Source organism: Rhineura floridana, chromosome 4 (assembly GCF_030035675.1).
Source record: "Rhineura floridana isolate rRhiFlo1 chromosome 4, rRhiFlo1.hap2, whole genome shotgun sequence".
Taxonomy (NCBI): Eukaryota; Metazoa; Chordata; class Lepidosauria; order Squamata; family Rhineuridae; genus Rhineura; species Rhineura floridana.
In genome coordinates, this window is record NC_084483.1 from 194,589,442 (window position 1) to 194,614,458 (window position 25,017).

General features: G+C 42.5%; 1 non-coding gene across 1 annotated transcript; it reads right to left on the minus strand.

Moving 5' to 3' along the window:
- Positions 1-24,212: 24,212 nt before the first annotated feature.
- LOC133384768 (5S ribosomal RNA) lies at positions 24,213-24,331 on the minus strand. Its single transcript, XR_009762697.1, has one exon. It is a non-coding gene; the product is annotated as a 5S ribosomal RNA (ribosomal RNA).
- Positions 24,332-25,017: the final 686 nt, after the last annotated feature.

Consider the following 25,017-nt stretch of genomic DNA (forward strand, 5'->3'; position numbering starts at 1 on the left):
ACAGCCATCCTTTGACATTCACATTCCTCTGAATTTTACAGTGCAGTTCATCAGCCAAGTAATGTGTACAAAAATGGACATCCTGAGATAAAGTGTGCATAAACATGAATATGTTTATGAAAGTAGCATACAAAAATGAATTACTGAAGGGCAGATTGCTCTGAAAAAATGTGCATATTAAGCAAAATTGCATACAAAGATTAATATACTAGGAGAAATTGACATGAAAACGCTGATGAATTTTCATGAGGGCTTTTCTTAAAAAACAAAATCACAAACTTATGTGGAAATTTGGAGAGGAAGAATGAGAAACTGAGAGAAAAGAAAACCGAAAGATTCGCCCCTCCCTAGTTGATGGGGAGGTTGATGCAGCTAAATGTTCCTGCACATTCACACACATGCAGACAGAGGGTTGTACCCAATGTAGCAGTCGCTTAGTATACTTGTTGTGCTAGCAGAACATTGTTGTGCAAGGGAAAACACAAATACATTACCACAGACTGTTGTGAAACTGATTACACAATCAAAATCAGCTGTTGCACAACCAGAAAAAGCTGTTTCACAAGGAAAAACACAAGCATGTTACCAGTTATTGTTGTGCAATGGATAGTGCAACAAGAATCAGCTGCTGTGCAAGGAAAAACATAAGTAGATTACAAAAGAGGGTTGTTCAACAGACTGCACAAGAGCTAGCTGTTTCAGAGCAAGAATCAACTGTTGCTCAACAAGCTTCCGCTAGTGCAACTGTGCGGCGGTGGATTCCTTTCTTGCGCCATCTTTAAAACTGGCATCCAGTAGCATAAGGGCTCTTAGTGAACAAAGAACACTGGATGTAGCTGGGTATTCCTAGAAACAAAAAAACAGATATTGTGGGGGAGACCTAAACATTACAATCCCTGAAAAATATCCTAAAGTACTGGTGGGTTTTGAGCTTGTTTGCTTGCAAATCTCTTCAGCTCTGGCTTGCTACTGTAAAAGAACAAATTCCATGCTGCCAGGTTTGATGGGGAAAGCAAACATTAGAGATGGCCCTTCCCAGTAACAGCGCACAGTCACTAAAATTCTTAAAATGTATTCCTTTAGGATCCCTATACAAGGCACTTCCCAATCTGGTTTTAGGAAATGTGTTCAATTTTAATAAATTGACTAGTCTGTGCAGTTGCTTTAAGAAGAAGAAAGTTAATTGAGTAAAATATTTAATTGCCTTTATAGCCCTCAACGGAAAGCTGTTCTAAAGAAAGTCACTGCCACCTACAGACTGGAATAAGTAGTGTTTCTGCAGTGGGCTGTAGGTGGAAGCAATTTACATTGCGCTCTGTTTTCTTTTTTCACATCTTCAGCTTTTAGTTACTGTTATGGGCAACTTCTATCTATCTAAGATAAAACTAAATGTGATGTTAAACAGACCTTTGAATCATGTGCTTGGGATTCTCCTCCTTTTTTGTTTTTGTTTTTAAATTAACAACATCCACCAGAGGCACTGGTCTGGAATGGGGCCAGGGTGTGTAAAGTTAACCCTTTCCTGTTGAAAATGTCTCTCCTTCCCACCCTACCCCAACACAGTCTAGAGATGATGTTGAACACATTAAATAAAACCAAACTTGCCTTTCTCTCAATCCAGATAAGGAGAACAGCCACACTGGGTGGGGAAGCTTTACTCTTTATTCCCCTGCCATGATCCAGAAGAATATCCCCTCTGCACTGCAAATAATGATACAGGGAGGAAAATTTGTTGGCCACAATGGGATCATTTTTCTATTTCTATTTACACAGGGGGCTTTTTTCTGGATTGTGCGGACACATTGCAGCCAGGCAAAAAGCTCTGGAGTATGAAGCAGTATCAGTGAGGGGTATGGCCTGGGAAGAGTACTGAGGGCCAGACAGAGAGACCTTGAGGGCCACATTTGGCCCCCAGGCCTGAGGTTCCCCAGTACTGAGTTAGACTTTCCCTGCCTGTACACTGTAGTCCTAGTCTGGATCAGAGTGGGGGTGGGCATGGATGTTTTATTTTATTTTATTTTTTATTTTTTTAAAAAAGCTGATGTCACTCCAAGCAATGTATCTAACATCATAGGCATTAAGCCTGGAGAATGACAGCTTTTCCCATTCTACTTACCAAAAACAAATCTGGAGAATGACAGCTTTTCCCATTCTACTTACCAAAAACAAAGGCACATGTTTTTGCTTCAGAATATTATTAGTTGCTCTCATGCCCTCATTCATTGTCTGAACTCCATTGTCACTCTTCCCACGATGGTCTCATTTGACGAGCCTGTCATGTAAATAAGGTTAATTCCCATTTTGCAGATGGGAGACTTACCATCCAAAGCCAGCCCCAATAAGCTGATGAAGAAGCAAAAATTTCATCCCATCTCTGACAGACGGCATTCTGGCTTTGGTAGAGAAAGGCAGCTCAGAAGTTGGTCCAGCTCTCCCTCCTCTCCGTTCCTCGATGCACCCTAACGTCTCTATTACTTTTGTGAAGCTCGCTCCTGGAAATGAAACGAGAACATATTTGCTTTCAATTTTGTCATACGTACACATTATCTACATAAGATTCATAAACGCACTCAAATGGCAAAAGCCCGTCTGATAAATATTTCCAAATTGCTTTGTTATCAGCAAAAACTAGGTGTTATGTTATCTGTCACTTCTGCGCTCGGGAGCTGACTGTGAGCTCTAAGGGTGCAGGACTGATCATTGTCTTAACCGCTTACAGGAAGGCACACTACCAGCGCTAGGCCTTTGCTGCCATGGCAACTGTCTAATAATTTGCCGGATAACATTTATGTGATAAACAAGCTCAGAAATCATTGTTGACTCACACCAGGAAAGAAGAAAAGGAAAGAAAAATGGAAAATAAACCCCCATATGCTTTCTGTTGAACTTTTCTAAACAGCAATCTCTCCACACAGCTCGGAGGGATCTGATTCTGCATTAAGAGGTGCTCAATCTTCTCCAAGGAAGTAATAAGATTAAGCGATTCCACCCCTCCCATAACTTCCTAAAGCAACACAATTCATTTGAATATGGGGTTTGTGCTTTGGGCCGACAGGGGGTGGAGGCAATGTCTTCTCCAGCCAGCTTTGCTCTAATGAATTAAGAAACACATCTGGAACATTCACAGCTTCCAGACGCTCCAATGTGATCTATTTAAAACAGGGGTGGAGAACCTGTGGCCCTTTAAATTTGCTGGACTCCATCTCCCATCTCCCATGAGCCTTAGCCAGAATGGGTAATGGTCAGGGACGATGGGAGTAGTAGTCTGCAGCATCTGGAGACACCCCCCAGTGCTGCAATTCCCAGCACCCTTTACAAACAATAGTTCCCAGGATTCTTTGGGAGAGTGTTAAAGTGGTGCAAAAGTGCTTTAAATATATGGTGTGGATGTGACCATAATGCTGGTTCTGTCCTTGTGAAACATCAATTTTTGTGTGTGCCAGCACCTTATCTCTGAAACTCCCTGCCTTTTAATATTCACTGTACTGTTTTTGACGCCTGCTAAAAACTTGATTTTGTTTAGGCAAGCCTACCCAGGCATGTATTTTTATTATATGTATTCATTTTTAAAACTATTGATTTTATCTATATTTTGATACTTGTATTATGTCTATTCTTGTGGGCTGCCACAGAGAAAGCCCTCTCTCGGGCCACCGTCCCCCAAACTTCTGAGCGTGGTGGAACTACCGAAAAGCCCCCCTCTGCTGATCTTAACACTTAAGAGGGCCTGTAGGGAAGGAAACAATCTCTGAGATATTTGGGGTCTAAATCATTCAGGGCTTTAAACACTAATGTGAGCACTTTAAATTGGGCCTGGAAACGAACTGGCAACTAATGCAACTGTTTTAGAACAGGGGGTATATGACTCCTACAAGGAACCCTCACCAGCAATCTGGCTGCTGCATTTCAGACCAGTTGAAGTTTTTGAGTCATCTTCAAGGTCAGCCTTACATAGAGTGCATTGCAATAATCTAATCTGGGAGTTACCAGAACATGGAGTACGCTGCCAAGTCATCTCTGTCCAAACGGGGCTATAGCTGGAGCGGGAAATATGCACTACTAGCCACCAAGGCTACCTGAGCCTCCAGTGACAATGCTGGATCCAGGAGTGCCCTCAAGTTACAAGCCTGTTCCTTCGAGGGGAGTGCAACCCCATCTAGAACAGGGCATCTCCCCATTTCCTGGACTCAAGAACGTGAAACGCATGACACTTCCGTTTTTTTCAGGATTCAGCTTCAGTAAAAAAGATCACTTTACTTATAATGGAAGCTGGTGGCTCTGAAGTCAGTAGGGCAGTGAATCTGCTCCAGGTTTTAGTCCGAACTTTCAAGGTGCTGTCCAAGATGCTTTCAGGACCTTAGACAGCTCCTTGAAAGTTCAGACTAAAACCTGGAGCAGACTCACTGCCCCACTGAAATCAGTGCCACCAGCCTCCACTGCTTACTTACAAGTACGAGCATCAGCTGCCATGTTTTGGGCAGGAGGCAGGACACGTGTAATCATTCCTCAGAAATCCTGCTTGGTGCCTATATTCAGGTTATTAAGAGTTATTATGGCAATGTTCTACCTCACCACTTGATTCTGCTGAAGATGTACACTTAATAGTCAGCGGGAAACTAATTATCTCGCTCCCATCTCACTCCTCATCTTTTATGTAGAGTGTCCTGGCATAAAACCTTCTCTTCCATGCAATTAATGAGGGTTTTGCCATTAGTTTCAGAAAAGCTAGTATTATAACCTATCAGCTGTTATACGCTTTGCCAAGATAGGAGATGAAATGCTTCCATTGTTAAGTATTATATTTACTACATGATTGCGTGGTCTCAATGTTTGATATGCATCTGATCATGAAAATGCTATTGCCTTCTCTACATTTGCAAGTGGGAATACATGCACTAAAATCATGTCATCTCTATGGAAAGATAGATCTGATCATTCTTACCAAGCCAATTGGGTACTTCTAGTAAGACACTAGGAATTGCCATCTCTGATAAGCTTCTGATGGAGACAAAAGTCTGGAAGGCAGACAAAAGGTGGTGGGCATGGAAGTGGCATATCTTTCAGGGTGGGCACCCTGAGTCTAGCATGGAATGTCTGCTCCCCAGCTAGGGGTGAACAGGTCAGACTACTTTTATTCTTTTGCACTTTCTCATGCATTCAGTCATAAGGTTGTCCCATTCCATTTTCTGTGTATTTAAACACACACACACACACACATCTATCCAAATAAATAAATAAGCAAATGGAGGCTGTTGCACCATCTCCTCACTCTAGTCATAGGAGGCAGATGAACAGGCACCAACAGCAAGGAGGGGGAGAGCCATAGTGGCAGATCATCTTCTTTGTATGCAAAAGGTCCCAGGTTCAATCCCGGCATCTCCAGGTATGGCTGGGAGAGACCATGTCTGAAAACCTGGAGATGTTGCTGCCAGTCAGAGCCGCCAATGCTGGATTAGATAGATAGATAGATTCTAACTCAGCAAAAGTTGGCTTCCTGTGTTCCTGTGAGGTGCAGCTGCAGGGCCAGAGGGCTCCAGAGCTTCACAGGGGGCCTCCTGATATAGCGTGGGTCTTGTCTTGGCAAGTGTCCAACAATGCTAAACCCTGTTGTGATGCCAGACCTGGTCTTTGTTTAAAACCCAGGGTGGAAAGGATCTTCTACGTGGGCAGAGATGTGTGAAACCTGACTCTTTGTTTCTGCAAATATTTCTGCCTTTGTGTACCCTGGTACCACATGTCTGAGACACTTATCCAAAGAGTATATATAAAAATAAATCACCTGCAACCTCAACAATCTCCTTTCAATGAAAACAAACACAGGGGTGGATTTATTTCTTTGCTTACTTGCTACATTTGGTTCACAGGATAAAATGATGCCATTTCAGTAGAGATGATGATACCAAGAGGGGAAAGAGACAGGGAGGGAACGGGAAAGAACATAAGAAGAGCCTGCTGGATCAGGCCAGTGGCCCATCTAGTCCAGCATCCTGTTCTCACAGTGGCCAACCAGGTGCCTGGGGGAAGCCTGCAAGCAGGACCCGAGTGCAAGAACACTCTCCCCTCCTGAGGCTTCCGGCAACTGGTTTTCAGAAGCATGCTGCCTCTGACTAGGGTGGCACAGCACAGCCATCACGGCTAGTAGCCATTGATAGCCCTGTCCTCCATGAATTTGTCTAATCTTCTTTTAAAGCCATCCAAGCTGGTGGCCATTACTGCATCTTGTGGGAGCAAATTCCATAGCTTAACTATGCGCTGAGTAAAGAAGTACTTCCTTTTCTCTGTCCTGAATCTTTCAACATTCAGCTTCTTTGAATGTCCACGAGTTCTAGTATTATGAGAGAGGGAGAAGAACTTTTCTCTATCCACTTTCTCAATGCCATGCATAATTTTATACACTTCTATCATGTCTCCTCTGACCCGCCTTTTCTCTAAACTAAAAAGCCCCAAATGCTGCAACCTTTCCTCGTAAGGGAGTTGCTCCATCCCCTTGATCATTCTGGTTGCCCTCTTCTGAACCTTTTCCAACTCTAGAATATCCTTTTTGAGATGAGGCGACCAGAACTGTACACAGTATTCCAAATGCGGCCGCACCATAGATTTATACAACGGCATGATGATATCGGCTGTTTTATTTTCAATACCTTTCCTAATGATCCCTAGCATGGAATTTGCCTTTTTCACAGCTGCTGCACACTGGGTCAACATTTTCATCGTGCTGTCCACTACAACCCCGAGGTCTCTCTCCTGGTCGGTCACCGCCAGTTCAGACCCCATGAGCGTATATGTGAAATTAAGATATTTTGCTCCAATATGCATAATTTTGTTTATATTGAATTGCATTTGCCATTTTTCCGCCCATTCACTCAGTTTGGAGAGATCTTTTTGGAGCTCTTCACAATCCCTTTTTGTTTTAACAACCCTGAACAATTTAGTGTCGTCAGCAAACTTGGCCACTTCACTGCTCACTCCTAATTCTAGGTCATTAATGAACAAGTTGAAAAGTACAGGTCCCAATACCGATCCTTGAGGGACTCCACTTTCTACAGCCCTCCATTGGGAGAACTGTCCGTTTATTCCTACTCTCTGCTTTCTGCTTCTTAACCAATTCCTTATCCACAAGAGGACCTCTCCTCTTAATCCATGACTGCTAAGCTTCCTCAGAAGTCTTTGGTGAGGTACCTTGTCAAACGCTTTTTGAAAGTCTAAGTACACTATGTCCACTGGATCACCTCTATCTATATGCTTGTTGACACTCTCAAAGAATTCTAATAGGTTACTGAGACAGGACTTTCCCTTGCAGAAGCCATGTTGGCTCTGCTTCAGCAAGGCTTGTTCTTCTATGTGCTTAGTTAATCTAGCTTGAATAATACATTCTACCAGTTTTCCAGGGACAGAAGTTAAGCTAACTGGCCTGTAATTTCCGGGATCCCCTCTGGATCCCTTTTTGAAGATTGGCATTACATTTGCCACTTTCCAGTCCTCAGGCACGGAGGAGGACCCGAGGGACAAGTTACATATTTTAGTTAGCAGATCAGCAATTTCACCTTTGAGTTCTTTGAGAACTCTCGGGTGGATGCCATCCGGGCCCGGTGATTTGTCAGTTTCTATATTGTCCATTAAGCCTAGAACTTCCTCTCTCGTTACCACTATTTGTCTCAGTTCCTCAGAATCCCTTCCTGCAAATGTTAGTTCAGGTTCAGGGATCTGCCCTATATCTTCCACTGTGAAGACAGATGCAAAGAATTCATTTAGCTTCTCTGCAATCTCCTTATCGTTCTTTAGTAAGAAGAACGTTCAAGAACGGTGGTGACTGCTGGAGAGTGAGTTCTGGGAAGGGAGGAGCCAAAGGACAATTGGGCCTCGCCAGGCCAATGGATGAGCCTTGCAGTCTCGCTTCTCCCTCTGATACAGTCAGAGGGAATAGCTGTTGAGCCAATCCTTTTATTTCAGTTCTCGTTGGGGGTCTTGAAGGCGTCAATATCTCAGATTATATTCACTGTATGTCTACATCTAGGAACATAGGAATTTACTAAGCTGCCTTATTCTGAGTGAGACCATTGGTCCATTAAGCTCAGTAAGGTCTACTGACTGGTAGCAACTCTCCAAGGTTTCAGGCAAGGGACAATCCCCGCTCAGTATTTTCTGCACAGACTACCAGTGGCTGTCCAGGGTTTAGGCAAGAGGCATTCCCAGCCCTACCTGGAGATGCCAGGTATGGAAACTGGGACTGTCTGCATGCAAAGCAGATCCTCTACCAGTATACTATAGCCATCTAGATCTAGATCTATCTAGATCTATCTGCACATTTATAAACAGCTTCACATCCACAAGTTCCTGAAGTGATTGTCAGTAAAATACAATGATAAAATGCAAAAGGTTGCAAATTCGGTAGAGGTAAGAGAGGTAACACTATTTCTACAAGGGTATAATTATTATTCTAGAAAATGACTGGGTTGCACATCAGGGAACACCTTCTTAAACAAGCTGTCCCCCCCATGCCTTCAGTAGGGGCCTGAATGTCAAATGTTAGGCCCTGGTTTAACTCTAGTTGTCTAACATCTTGCCGACCTTTCCTAGCTAGCTCTGTTTATTCAGAAGGAAGTCTTTTGTTCAATAGAGCTTACTTCTGGATGCTGAAATCCCAGCATGGTTCATGGCAAGTAAGTGCATATGTCTAGGACTGTAAGCAGATAGACTCAAAAATGGCTAGAAAGCTTTGTGTCATGGTTGTATGGGCATCAAGAAATCTGATTAATGGACTCAGCCATTTTACCTCTTTGTTCCTTGTATTTGAATTGACACCAGAAACTGTCCACCTCAGTAAAATAGAGCAGACAAATGGTTTTGTCCTTCAGTTTGGTTTATGTTGTTGTTGTTGATTCACTCGCTGAAATTTTGACTCACATTTCCAGTCTAGTTGAACTGTTCAATCAAGAATAACAATTAAAAAATTAATAAATAAATAGATAACAATTCAGCCATAACTGATGACTTTTACTTGCAGGAAATGATATTATGTGATAAAGAGGCGAGAGATCAAGATGGCAAAGAATAGACTGTCACTTTCTGGAACCCTCTTATGCAAGGTCATTTAAGGTACACATGGAAATGTTCAGGCATTACTCATAATCTAGCCTTCAGAGTACTTTAAAGTATTTGTAGTATTAAAAAAAATTGCACGCTGCAATTCCAGAGCTTTAGGCTGCAATCCAACACTCACTCACTCACAATGAGCAAGCCCATTCAACTTAGTGGGATTTACTTCTGAGAAGATATGGACAGGCTTGTGCTGTTTGTGGATCATCCAGTGGGGTGGGGAATCAGTGGTCCTCCAGATGTTGGACTCCCACCCTCAATCAGCAAGGTCGATTATCAGAAATGATGGGAGTTGGAGTCCAACAGCATCTGGAGGGACTTAGGTTTCATATACCTGACATAGACACACGCAAACATGCTGAGTCAGGAGGCCATCCTGGACCGAAAGGTATCTGAACAACCTTTCCTACAAGGAAAGACTATTTTAAGTTTTAAGGGGTTGGGGGGAACATGATAGAAATTCATATTATGCATTATATGGAGGAAATGGAGAGTTTTTCTGCTTTTAATACTATAAATAAATTCAGGATAGGCAAAGGTTCATTTTCACACAATGAAAAATTAAACTATGAAGTTCACTGCCACTTGATGTGATCGTGGTTGCTAGTTTAGATGGTCCTGAAAGGAGGTTTGAAATAAGATTTATCAGTGGCTGATAGCGATAGGCCACAATGGCTTTATGGGCCTCAATGTTCAGAGGCAGTGTGTCAACAAAACCAAGTTGCTTGGGAGCAACGGTAGGCTGGTGTGTGCTCTTCAGAGTCCTGAGAAACAATGGACCTTTTAGTCATCTGGCCAAGCAGAGCTTATGTTGGGTTATTTCATTCCTAAAATATCTCAAGGAAGGTGATCCTACTGAAAGCCAGTGTGTTGTAATAGCTAGAACATTGAACTAGAACTATGAAGAGGTAGGTTCATATCTTCACTCATCCATGAAGCTCACTGGACGACCTTGGGCTGGTTACTGTATCTCAGCCTTCTGCCTCATGCACCCACCCACCATAACCTATCCAAAGCTTTGGGAAGGGCTGTGGCTCTTCAATCTCCAGCAAGCATCTCCAGGTAGGACTGGGAGAGACCCCTGTCTGAAATCCTGAAGAGCCAGTGCCAGTCAACATACACCAGCAGTGGGGGACCTTTGACCTGTCAATCTACTTAGGCCTGCTAGCTCCCCCCATTTGGTCCATGCAGGGCCTGTGCCAGAGGCTCCCAACCCTGCCACAGATCGCAGAGAAGGAGCTCCAAGGCACCTCCCCCCCATACAGTCAGTGTGGGCTGTAGATGTATCTGTAGCAATAAAGACATTGTGATCTTTATTGTGTACAGTTTTTATTATGTACATGTTCGATTTTATTGTAAGCTGCCCTGAGTGCCCTATGTTACGGTAGAAGGGCAGGATATAAATATTGTTTGGAATTGCTTTACTGTTTTGTTAATTATTATACAAACTGTTTTGCCTGTTTTACTTGTCTAGAATGGAATTACTATCTTCTTGTAACCCTGGGAACTTAGGGTTAAGGGCAGGTAAGAAATCTTACAGCTCAATAAATATTCTGCAGAATCTAGATTACTTTCATGGGGATTGGCTCATGACTGCCATGGTCCTCCTGGCCCCCAATATTGCCATTATATGAATTGACAGCTGAATGAATGGAGTTGAAATTGTGTATAACTTTGGAGTATGGAGAAATGTGCAACTTTGCATGCCTCCTCAGTCACTGTAATTCTCTGCATTTAACATCTACATGTACAAGCCTGGTCCACCATGAAGTCCCAGTGGGGACATCCCTTCTTAAAAGATGACACACTGTATTAACCTTCACTTAACATCTGCTCGCTCTATAGCAAGATGTGACCAACTTGCCCCATCACACATTATGCAATTAGCACTGATCTCACTGAGTTCCTCAAACAGAAAATTTCGTAAGCTTGAAGCTGGAAGGAATATAATGCAATCGTTGTGTAAGAAATTTAGAAAAGGACTGCCACCCATAGACTAAAATTAATATCACACAACAGATTCACATTTATTGTCAGAGGACAAGGCAAACATGCAGCATTTTCAGAGAAGTAAAAAATGGCCCTTTCACCTGCCACTGTGTTGGCACTGGGAGGTTTCAGTGCCAAATAGAGTTAAAATGTAGAACATTGCTTTTTCAGAAAAGTTTTGAATTTATGGGCCCCTACAGTTATTTTTGGGGGGGGGAGGATGAATAGTTCTGTTTTCCAAAATGAGTTCTGACCCTGGCTACAAACCCCTGAGATATTTATTGGAAAGCAAAAAAAACAAGTGTTTTGATAAAACTGGCAAAATTTCTCATGCAGAAGGTAGAAATGGGTGAATCAGTTTCATCCTGCTTCTCATTTGTCCAATCTTAAATTCCATTCTCCACTTTTCCACAGTAACCTGCAATTTGTTAAAAAAAAATCTCATCAAAATTCATCAGCATTTCAGTATGAATCCCTCCCACTATATACATTTTCATATACAATTTTTGCTTAACATGAACCTTTTTGCAACACAGTTTCCCTAAAATAATGCCTGTTGTATTTTATTATCATGAATATATGCATTCATATTTACATTTTACCCCAGTAGATATATAGCTGGAGAATTTCATTGCAAAATTTGGAGAAGAGCAAATTGTGAAGGATGGCTGTGTTTCAGTTCCCATCTTGTTTTGGAAAGTGCAGATGCCTGAGGTTCACTTTTAAATGTAAACTGAATAGAAATTCTTCCCATCCCTAGTGCAGGGGGGAAATCCACACCTCCTGCTGTTATCAGATGTCAGCTAAGGCACAGTGACATTCAAAGTGGATTTGGATGTTCCTCTCCAGAGAAAACATCTGTGGAACTTCATGGGAGGCCAAAAGTGCTTCAATAACAATCTTATTGTAAGACTGGGAGGGAAAATCTCCTGCAGGGGGAGAAGAGTGGCAGAAGCATACAGATGGGTGAGTTTACCAACCTACTGAACCTTTTCCTGTCAGTTTAAACCCAAGTCAACAGATGCAAGCTGTTGAAAATAAGGATAGTGGGAGGAGAAAGGTTAATATATTCTGTTATTATTATTATTATTTCCACCTGCCTGGTTGAGTCCTGTAACACCCTGAATTGCTGACTAATCTCCACCTGGCCTGGGAGGCGGGGCCCAGTCTCTCTCCAGTTACAAAAGCAGCAACTGCTGAAGGGGCCAGAGACCACCTACCTGTGTAAACCTGCTGCTCAGAGATGGCTATATTTTGTTAGGAGTTGTTTTTGGGGTCAAGATTTAATTTTGGAGATGCATTTGTGCTGCTATTGTGGCTATGGCTTTGTATTTTTGTTAGATGTTATTGTGAAGTATGTGAGGATTGTTTAATTGTATATTTATTGGGATGTTTTCGTTAATTGACTGCTCATGACTATTGCCTGACTATATAGTGTTTTATTTTTGTAATTGCTAAAATTCTGTATTTTTTTTTATGTTGTGAGCCACCTTGAGCATAGCTGTTATGGAAGGGTGGCATAGAAATAATAATAATAAATAATAATAATAATAATAAATTTATTTCATGCAACCACAATCTCTGCCTTTCCTGTTGCAATGTTTTAGGAATATGTAAAAGGAAGCTGTGGGGAGGGATCTCATGCAGTAGGGTAAAGGGAGGATGTTTTTGAAGCAGCATTGGGAAAAGTACCTATTACACCTTCATGCATTATTTATTTATTTATTTGTGATATTTATTAGTTGCTTTTTTTCCAAAATGAAACTCAAAGCGACTTACAAAAAAAAATCTCAAAAACATAAGCAGAAAAAAGATAACAGTACAAAAGCATACCAAGCCAAACTCAACACAATAAATAGGACAATACGATAAAAATCGCAACACACAATACAACTCAAATATAGGTTGTATATATGCATGTGGTTCCATAGGCAATTTGTAGGACACAGACCTGATCGATTACACTTATTCCAGGGCAAACTTGAATCATTTCAGTGTATCCATTCTCCCTTGTGCCCATTTCAAACAGTGAATGCCTAAAGTAGCCATATTGGCCCACTGAAAAACAATGAGAGGAATCCACTATTAAGAGGGAGTTCTGGTTCTCCATGCAACATTAGTAATTGTCATTAACTGTCTGTAAAGCAGGTGTGGGGAACCGTTGGCCCTCCAGATGTTGCTGAACTACAACTTCCATCATCCCTGGCCATTGGTCATGCTTGCTTGGGGCTGATGAAAGTTGTAGTTCAGCAAATTCTGGAGGGCCAACGGTTCCTCAGCCCTTCTGTAAAGTGTAGATTCCATGTTAGCCCCTTGTGGCAAGCACAACAAGGAGACCTTAAGAACTAGGAGATTCATTGCAGCAAGACCCTGTTTTGTCAGACCCCTGAACTGCTGTTTGTTTATCCATTTCAGTGGTCTTATTTACAAATGAAAAACGTATAACATTCCGGACTAAAACTGCAGCATAAAATTGGAAAATAGGCTCTGTACATGTATTATTATAGTGTCCCTTTAAAATTTCTGGAACAATAATTTTCATGAGAAAATATGCACAGGAACGTAGGAAGCTGCCTTATACCAAGACAGAAAATCAGGCCATCTAGCTTAGTATTGTCAACACTGACAGGCAGCAGCTCTCCAGGGTTTCAGGCAGGCGTCTTTCCCAAGCCCTACCTGGAGATGCAGGGGACTGAACCCAGGACCTTCTGCATACAAGGCAGATGCTCTGCCACCGAGCTACAGCCATTCCCCCTTGAGCTACAGCCCTTCCCCACAGCCATATACTTTCCCCTCAAAGTGTAAATATGGATCCAGTTCTCATTACACCTTCACAGAAATGAAAACCATTTTCTTTTGGTCTAATTTCTCTCTTATACTTTCTGGTTCTCTGCTCCTGTTTAACATTTCAGTTATTTATATTTTTGTTGGAAACTCTGCTTCTGATTAACTTTGACACAGGCGCATTTTTATACATGCAACCATTTATTAATTTCCCTGTATTGTCTTCCGCTATAATTGTACTGAGTCAGGCCATCAGTCCATGTGGCTCATTGTTGCCTGCCCTGACTGGCAGTGCCTCGCCAGGGTTTCATACAAGGGTCTCTCCCAGCCCTACCTAGAGATGCCAGGAATTGAACGTGGGACCTTCTGTGTCGTGAGCGCCGCTGGGAGCGGGTGGACAGACAAGAGCGAGGCAGAGGATGAGGACTTGGACTGGGAGAAACAACCTGGGGAGGGGCCATGTGACAAAACGGACTTAGAAGGTACACCGGCTCCAGTCCTTGACAGCTCTGCCCCCACAACTCCAGACACCCCTGTTGAAGCTCAACCTGGCCCGTCAGATGCTTCCCAGCTGGGCACCCCCCCGTTCCCTGCACCCAGGCTGTCAGTTAGCAGCCCCCCTCCATTGGAGGGGGAACTCAAGAAGGTGGCCGATGCCCTGCCTTCACCTCATGCCAGGAGGTGAATGAGGTGGGAAATTCAACAGACTCAGTTAAGGTGGTGCCTTTGCTTATGCACATGCTCTCAGCATGGACAGTTGGCACACGCAAGCAGGAAGCCTACCCAGCCTTACTTAAGCTGACTCGGTGTGGGAGGTTGCTGAGTCAACATCTCACAGTCGCGAAGTCATGTTTAGCTAGTTCTAGAGAGATGCTGAGTAAGCATACACAGATTCATGAAGTACACTGAATTGAAGCTGTCTCTTACTACAATAAAACACAACCATGTCTGTTTGAGTTCCTCAACTTCGGGCAGGATTTTCTGCATGCAAAGCAGATGCTTTACCACTGAGCTATGGCCCTTCCTAGAATGGTGATTTGTGTGGCAGCACTCCACGATATGATTCCCCCCCCCCAGTAGAATTGTATAATAAACATTCAAGATTAAAAAAAAACAACAGCACAAGACACATTCTAGCAATCCAGATAAAACAAATTAAACAATTTAACATGATTTTAAAACAGAGAACAGTAACAACTTAAAATACTGCCCAGGATCTTTAACTGAAAGCAGACCAAAATAAAAATGTCTTTTAAGATTTCTGTACAAGCAGAGATGGAAGAAGCCTTGGGAAGGAATTCAACGGATAGGGGGCCACCATCAAAAAGGCCCTGTATTTTGTGCACACCAGTGTGTGGCTGATCTGAAGACCTGGGCAGGTTCATATACTGTAGGTTTATGCGAGCCGTCAAATACCAGTACTTTACCAGCACTTTCACTTGGCCCTCAAATCAAATATGCAGCCAGCACAGCTGATGTAATATGAGTGCAAGATGCTCCAAATGTTTAGCCACAACAAGCACTGGGTAGCTGCACTTTGCATGATTTCCAAAATGCCTTCAAAGACAGCCCCACATGGAGAGCATTGTAGTAGTCCAAGCTGGATTTAATCAGGCAACGTTTGCTTTTTGTAGATAGGGTCAGAACTATTGAGCATTTGAAAAGCCTTTTAGCTACTCACACACACACACTGCCTTTGCCACAGTTTGTCACTTCAGTACATGACCATCCTTGCCACCATCAAACTAAGTCACCTAGAGCTGAGCTGAAATTCTACAGAAGACATTTTTCTGAGAAAAAGTTCTAAGATTTTTTCTTTCTCCCCCCCCAAAAAAGGAGGCCACTTTGCAGAATTTTATTTGAATATTCTTGCATGATTTATTGATTTTTGTGGTGAACACTTGTTAGCTTTTCACAATGCCCCAGAATGATGCTAGGTCTGGGGCATGCAAAAAGGTCACCTGGCTGCCAACACTTCCTTTTGTTGGCACTTACAAAATAAAAAAAGCACTTTAGAAAAAAAGAAGCTGTGTTTCTCATACTGTTCATAGTGAGTCCCATCTCTAAGAAACTGCCGGAGAATTTCTTCACCCCTGGAGAAATTAGGTGAAATGATTCCCCCTCCCAAATTCTTAGCTGACAAAGACAGGGTAGATAATTTTGAGTGACCACATAGCCATAGTTTCCCATCACACACATAATGATACCCCAAATCACATTTCCAGTGCATGCAGTGCAGCCTTCCTCAATTTGCTGCCCTCCAGATATTGTTGGACCCCAACTCCAATCAGCTTCAGCAGATATGGCCAATGTTCGGGGATTTGGGGAGCTGGAGTCCGGTAACGTCTGCAGGGCACCAGCCAGGGGAAAGCTGATGTAATGTTTGACTCCATGTATTGCATACAATGCATTTTATAGGAGGTTCACTGGAAACTAGTAATCAGGAACATTTTTGAAGAATACACAAACTGCCTTGCTTGATCTGGTTCAGGAATATTTTTCCAACAATTGCCAGCTGGATGCTTCTTGAACATTTACAAGCAGCACATGTTGTACCCAACATCTGCTACTTGCAGATGTACCACCTGTGGATATGGAGGTTATATCTAGCAGTCATAGCCGATACCCACTATCTTCCATGATTTTTTTAAAAGCCATTTAAGCTAGGAGTGATAGTGGATTCTATGTTACTTGTCAGTTTGTCCAAAGGAGCACTTCCTTTTGTAATTCCAAATTTACTAATAATCAGCTTCATTGTTTGACCATGAGTTCTACCCAGATAGCAGTTCCTACCTAGCCAGTTGATTGACTATTTCCTCATTTTAAAAGGAGGAAAATATAAAACCAGCAAGTCAAGGATTGGCTTAGCTGGGATGCTTTGCAGAGCTGCTGACAAGCGTAAACAGAACAAACAGCACTGTTGATTTCAAGTCTATGATCAGCCATTAAATGTAATCTGACCTGAATATATAAGCAAGGGCCATAAATGAAATGAAGGTTATTAAATGAACATCCTTTTTATGGATCTGTGCCTTTGTGTACGGCATCAAACAAGGACCAATGGCCTTCAATTATACAGAATTCAAATCTAATTGTTGTTATTGTTTTATATCGCACTAAAATTAAGCTAACTGCTGTAATACAAAAACAATGCTTACCTGCCTGATTCTGAAGGGTAATCTAGGGACTAATTCATGCAGGCATTTTATTTTTCTTTTCTTTTGTTAGCATGCCATGACCCACAGCTGAAAACATAGACTAACTGTACTGAAAAGTATTCCATGCACATTCCTGTTGGAGAACATCAAAGCTCTCTCTGAGGTGTTGGTCTGCGATGGTTCATTTTTTTGTGCAAGCGATACTTGGGCGAACCTGCTCTAGGAATACCGTGACTGCACTGTGGTTGGCCTTACTGACATGAAAATTTAGGCAGCCATTTTAGGATGCACTTGACAAGAGGATGATGTGAGAGAAAATGAGAATGTAAGAGGAGACCTGCTGGATCAGGCCAATGGTCTAGCATCCTGTTTTTACAGTGGCCAACCAGTGGCTTATTGGAAGCCTTCAAGCAGGATATGAGTGCAATCTCCCCACTTGTGCTCACTAACACCTGATATTCTGATACTGGAGGTAGCACACAGCCATCATGACTAACGGGCATTGATAACATTATTATTCATAGATGTGGGAGTGAATGCCATAGTTTATGTTCTCCTGTCTGTCCTGACTCTTTTAACATTCAGCTTTTTGGGATGCCCCTGGGTTCTATTATTATGGGAGAGAGAAAACATCTCCCTGTCCACTTTCTCCACACTATGCAGAAATGTACAGACTTCTGTCATATCATTTAAAAGCTGCTCTGCCGCCATTTTGATTTTAAGCACCAAATGTCTGGGTTTCATTCTGGTTCAAGTGGAGTCTCTCCCCTTTGTACAAGCCAGTACTCAGGTGGACACAGATATTCCATCAGACCAGGAATGGGGAACATTTTTTTAATCTGTTGCAGGTTACACATGGGGGAGGTAATCTGTTAGGGGGAGGAGCGCATGTCACCAGTAGGTGGAGCCAGAGCCAAAAGTGTTCTTAACTAATCTGAAATAAAAGACCAACCTGCTTCATTTAGAATCCCCTTTCCAGTGCAGGTCTGCTCATACGTAAGTCCCACTAGGACTGATGGAGTTCATTCTAATATGCATACAGTGAGAGACAGAGAGTTAGAGAGAAATTAATATAACAAACCAGTATAATAAATAAAATAAATAAGAAATATATCTACTCCTCCGGAAAGCAAGTGAAAGTACTTTCTTTCTGACTTCAGTGTGCCACACAAGCGCACACACATGGCACAATTACTGTATCAGTTTGTTCCCAGACAGCTGGAGGAAATTATTGTTGTTGTTGTTGTTGTTATTATTTTATTATTACAGTTAAATCAAAATATAGTTTTTCACATCATAACAAAACAAATGTTCACAACGTGACAAATACCAGAAAGTACTAAAATCAGTACAATATTGAAAAATAAAGCTTGTAAGAATCTACAAAATTTTTCTACTCCAATTTTTTGGATGGCATAGTATTAGAACCTGATTCAGAAATCATTTTAAATCTGTTGACTGCAACAAAAATAAACATTGCTAAGGCATGGGGGGGGGAAATCACAGCTCCTTTCATTTTGTAGTGGTTTGACAAATTTGGGGCACAATATTAATGTTAAGACTGACACATCTTAGAAGAGAAAAACAAGGACAAGTAAAAAGATTTGCAGAACGGTGGTCTTTATCGTGTTTTGGAAGAACAAGATTCAAGACAATATATATATATATATTCTCTATATACAGTACTTTAAAAGGAAATAATTATTTTTATAAAATAAAACACTGCCTCTCCCAGTTGTTCTGAAATGGCATATAAAAAAGGGAAAGCACTTTTTTTTAAAAAAATGAGGAAGGAAGGAAAGCAGGCAGGCATTGGGGGCCACATAAAATGAAATTGGGGGCATCAGGTGCATCACAGGCTGCAGATTCTCCACCTGTGCTACAGGTAGAAGTTGTCCCTTCTTCTCACCCTCCAACTGCAGCCATCCTCTGAGGAAGGGATACTTCAACAGGTATGCATTCCTTCAGCAACAAATGAAAAACTGAAACAGATGGGCCCCATTTATTTCAATTTTCATTCATTATGAAACAAATGCTATTGATAACTAAGGGTTATGAATGGGCTTCCTCTCCCCCCCCATTCATATCCATCTGGCTTGTTTTATTTTTGCGGATGACCTGGATGTCGTGTTATATGGGGGAGGGGTAAGCAGAGCTGCCACACACACACACACACGGTCACCAGTGGGGGGCAAGGCACCATTTTTTGTGTCTACCACCATTTTCCCCAGAACACTACAATATCCAGAGCAAATAAAATAGCAGCTATAGAAATCAGCTCTGCTGCTATTACCACCTCCATACATACACACAGACACACAAGTTTAAGTAACAAAAAGCAACACGTGAAAATGATGTGAGTAACAAAGCAAATGTACTATTACCAAATGTAGCAGATTAAATGTGATTTTTAAAAAGTCAGCAGTGAAACAGATGAGCTCTGTCGTAACAAAAATGAATGTAATTATGGACCTCCCCCCCCAGCCTTATATACAGGCATACCCTGCTTAACGTCGCCTCGCTATAACGTACTATGTCACCATACCCTGCTTAACGTACGCGCGCTTCGCAATTATGGACACTTAATGGCATGACGCCACTGCCATCTAGTGGCGATTGCAGTGCAGTACATGCATAGATAATTGCTTCACTTTAAGTACATTTTCACTTACATATACGCTCCGGTCCCATTGCGTATGTTAAAGCGGGGTATGCCTGTACTGATTATTCCTGAGGAATCAGGCTGGGAAATCTATGGCTCTCCAATAGGGATGGGGTTCACTGCATGGTGCCGATCCACATGCATTTTGATAGTCTGTCGTTTCTTTACCAGTCTGTCCTTTTTTTTGTTTCCGCTTTCTCTGGCGCTTGCCGATTCAATCTGCTGCGCGCATTTTGGGGTGTTTCGATCAGCAGGTGTTTTTTTCGGGTTGCAAAAATTATGTAATTATTTTCATAGATACTTATGTAAGTGTCAGCATTCCACGTAGTGGCGGAGAAAGACGTTGCGTAATTTTTAGGTAGCTGCCTAATCAGTGTTTTGCTTGTTTTGTTGGTTTTTTTCAGTCACGCAGTGACACACAGACACACACATTTAGCACAGAGCGAGTGATAGCAGGAGAGAGACAGCCCTTGGTTAGCTCAGGGCAGCAGCAATGAAAGAGAGGTGGGGCGAGGCGAGGCAGGGAGCGTGGGTCAGTCTCATCATCGTAATGTTTCCCACACAAGAGATTCAGAATGCTCGGAGATATCTTGTTTGAAAAACATGACATTGCAGGATGATTTGACAATTAACAATGAAGACCTATACAGCTAATATATATCTTTTTGCATTATATTGCGATAATAATGGGGGGAAATTGTAATATATAATGGACAAATGGAAATCCTGTGGTTGACACAACATCTTAAATATGAAAAAATACATAAAATAAGCGGAGGATTTGGGGGGGGAACTTGCCGATTGAAGTAGCGGCCGCAAGATCCGTGCTGATTACAGCCGCAGCCCACTGCAAGAGATCAGTGCTGCTCTGGATAGTAAACTAGCAAATTCAGTCGGGATCCAGTACCAGTTTCGATTTTCTCAGATGTTCTCCCCCATCCCTAGTTTCCAATCAATCAGGTGGGACAATGTAATCTACACACATTTCTACCCTCATCTCTAGCTCAACAGTAGAGCATCAGCTTTGCTGCAATAGGTCCCAGGTTCAATCCCTGGCATCTCTAGGTAGGACTGGGATAGAACCCTGCCTGAAACTCTGGAGAGCCACTTCCAGTAAGTGTAGACCAGGTGCAGGGAGCATTTGGTCCCCCAGATGTTGCTGAACTAAAACTCCCATCATCCCTGGCCATCATCCAATTGCACAATGGAACTTTTTCTCCTTCTCCTCTGTGCCCCTGCCCCTGCGTCCAACCCAAATCTGCTCAGGAGGGTTGGGGAAAACCCCAGAAAAGATTTAGGGGGTGCGCAGGAAGACGTTCCATTGTGCAAGCAGAAATCCATCCGCCAGCAGAACTATTTAGTTGGATGTTGTCCAATGAGTGTCTAAAAGCCAGACTAATAGCTGTTTGTTAGTCTGGGGTAATCAAGGGGCACCACCCATGCCAGACATTGATTCCACTTTAAATAGTCATGGCATCCCCCAAAGAATCCTGGGAAATGGCATTTGTGAAGGGTGCTGACAGTTATTTTATGACACCCGCTATTCCCCTCATAGAGACCAATTCCCAGAATTCTCTGGGAAGAATTCCAAAGTGTAGGTGCTGCCACTTCATTGTTGTTGTTATTTGCCTTCAAATCAATTTTGACTTATGCCGACCCTATGAATCAGTGGCCTCCAATAGCATCTGTCATGAACCACCCTGCTCAGATCTTGTAAGTTCAGGTCTGTGGCTTCCTTTATGGTATCAATCCATCTCTTGTTTGGTCTTCCTCTTTTTCTACTCCCTTCGGTTTTTCTGTATTGTCTTTTCTAGTGAATCATGTCTTCTCATTATGTGTCCAAAGTATGATATGTGTCCAAAATTCGAGGAAGGCAATGGTAAACCACCTCTGAATACCTCTTACCACAAAAACCCTATGAACAGAGTATCCAAAATGCTGCCACTTTACAGGACTGATTTCTTACAAGAGCAGAACAAGTACTATGTGGCACCCATAACATGGAAAGCACAGCTTGAACTTGGCCTGGTAGCAAATCAGCAACCAATGCAGATTTCAGAGCAGAGGTATTATGTGCTGATAGGATCTCACTCATGTCAGCAATCATGCTGCAGCATTCTGCATTAACTGACTGCAAGGATTTTTTTAGTTTTGGTTTTTGGTTATGAATCCTAACTGGTTGTGGGGTGCTAAGTTGTCTGCCTTACTCATAGGAATCTTGTTGTGTTTGGTATGGTATTGCATTTAGGAAAGCATCACTGTAGTTTGTTTTTCATTTTCTGTTTGCATTTCATTTACCTTTAACCTCACTCTCTTACACCCATAGAAGCAACAGCAGTGGTTGCATGTGCTCAGCTCAACCCCCTAAAACCCACTGATGATGCAACTTGTTGGTTGCATTGCAGTTTGTTTCTTGCCCAGTAGTAGTAAAAGAGAATTCACATATTTGAAAGTGTGGCTGCAGTTGTTGTTCCCAAGCTGCTGCCTGTGAAGGTAGACCAAACCATGTGTGTTTTCTCTTTGTCAATTATTACTCACTGGAATTGGGTTGGCTGTCAAAGTGAGTTCATAGCAGCCCACAGGGTAGACAGAAAGGGTAGAGAATCTTCTTACTCTTACTCATTTCTCAGACCTCTTTCTGAAGTGAAGGGTCAAATCTGTAAAGAAGTTTGGAGGAGCCACATTAAAAGATAAGGGCAGGGCATTCTAGGCAGGGGGTTGCCAACCCTGCTTGGATATGGATGTCTTTGCAGAGGATCCCTAGTCAAACTTTGCCAACAGCACAATCCAAACTATATCTACTCAGACGTAAGTCCTGCTGAGTTCTATGGGGCTTAGTCCCTTACTATGTGTGCTTAGAATTGAAGCGTTCAGGGGCATCCATCTTTACTCCCGAATGCTCCCATCAAACATCTCCACAACACTAGGCTCCTTTCTTCCTACAGTGGCCTTCTGGTGACTGGCCTGGGCCGAAGGCACTTAAACCCTTCTTGCCGAAAGCAAATAGGCTAGATTAAATGTTGCCTACCCAGTCTCCATCTTCTAGCTAAGATTTCTAGCTTAATTTCCAATCAGATATTTTTTTAATTGTATGCTCCAAGCAACTGTGATTGATGCTTAATGTATCATGCTTAATGACATCACTCGGGCCTGCCCCGTGACATCACTCGGGCCCACCCCCATAACATCACTCAGGCTCACCCCTAAAATCGCAGGTTTTGGGATGCTTCTGACCTGGCAACCCTACTGACATGTGCTCCCCAGAAGGTTGCTCAAAAGAGAATGCAGCCTTCCAGCTTAAAAATCCCCCCCTGCACACACACTATAAAAGTATTAGAGCGCTATTACTATTTTGTGTTTATAGCATTCACTTACCCATTTCTGCAATGCGCTTTTTTATTTCCTCCACACTGTCAAGCCAATGGTAACAAGAGTCAAAACAAATTAAGCATTGTTGGCTGGGTTAGCCTTTTGCCATTACATTGCTGCTTTCTGAATGCAGAAAAGGCTTTTTCAAAAGCCCTTGAGGATCCACAAATGCATTATGCTTGCAAAAATAAATCTTCATTTTCCATAATAATTTGTAAACCATTGGCTGCTGTTTTGACAGGACTTTTTTAAAGCCTTTACATCTGGAAAGGGAGCGTTTTTATGGTGTCTTTTGCATGCCAAAAAAAATAGGGGTTATTTAAAAAACAAAGAAATTAAACCATATAGGGACCACAAAGATAAAACACTGACACAATAATCATTTCCAGTGGCCAGGGAATTGCTCAAATGCAGATCCTCTCTTCAATGGAACGCATGCTAATCTTGCAAATGAGCCAAATGGTGGGTTTTAAGAATTCAGATGGGCTACTGACATTAACATATACTTATAGTAGAGTTCTGTTATCCATCTTATTATATCACAAGGGCTTGTGCTTTCAAACCATGTCAAGCCAGAGCCTCTCAATTCTCCAGGCTAAACATGCCCAGTTCTTTCAGTCTCTCCTCATAGGGCTTTGTTTCCAGTCCCCTGATCATCCTTGTTGCCCTCCTCTGAACCCGTTCCAGTTTGTCTGCATCCTTCTTGAAGTGCGGAGACCAGAACTGGACGCAGTATTCAAGATGAGGCCTAACCAGTGCTGAATAGAGGGGAACTAATACTTTAAACACTCATGGCTTCCCCCAAAGAATCCTGGGGAGTGAGGTACTGAGAGTTTTTAGGAGACCCCGATTCCCCTCACAGAGCTACAATTCCCAGAGTACTTTAAAAATCAATCCCTCTTCCCAGGGAACTCTGAGAACTGTAACTCTGTGAGGGGAATAGAAGTCTCCTAACAACTCTCAAGACCCTTCACAAATTCCAGCTCCTGGGATGCTTTGGGGGAAGCCATGAATTCTTTTGAAAGTGTTAGTTGTTGTTATATGCCTTCAAGTCGATTACGACTTATAGCGACCCTATGAATCTTTTTTGGATATATTCATAGGGTTTTCATGGTAAGAGGTATCCAGAGGTGGTTCACCATTGCTTTCCTCTAAGCCTACAGCACCCTGTATTCCCAGGCGGTCTCCCATCCAAGTACTATCCAGGCCTGACCCTGCTTAGCTTCCAAGATCAGATGAGATCAGGCATGTTCAGGGTAATATGGCCGTAGACTTAAAGTGTTAAAAGAGTGCTTTAAATGTATAGTGGGGATGGGACCAGTGTCCTGAAACAGGGGAAGGAGAAATTCTGCAACATTTGGGAGCACCCCAAAGGCTCGCTGTTAGCAGTGGCATTAGCAGAATTTCTTTCTCTTTTTTCTCCCCTACCCACGCTGCTGCTGAAGCAGCTGTGTGGGTGGCCTGGCTGCTATTTTGCATCCTCCACCATACCCTGACCCTAGCTCCATTCCAGGGCATTATGGGAGGCAAGGAATATCAACAGCCACAAAAACTGATGGAGAATATCTGGAAAATATTCAGCAGCACACCTGCCTTTTTAGTGGGGGCAACGAAAAGGCAGTTCTCAAACATTTTCACAGAAAAAAAAACTCTTGTAAGAAATTCCAGCCTGGTCTTGGAGACAGATCCCATGGTAGAGGAATTCCCCATAGATGTGGGCAGCCTGAGGAATCCTACACATTTCAGGCAGATGAGGACTTGCAGGCACCCAGCATCCAGAGCCTGAGCCTCAAGAGGAAGAGTTTGTTGGTGTGACAAGGCAGAGCTTGGTGATGTCATCATGAGGTGGGGCTTAGTGATGTCAGAGTGTTTATTTTATTTATTTATTATTTGATTTATATCCCACCCTTCCTCCCAGCAGGAGCCCAGGGTTGGTGTTGTCAAATCTTTTATGAGGCC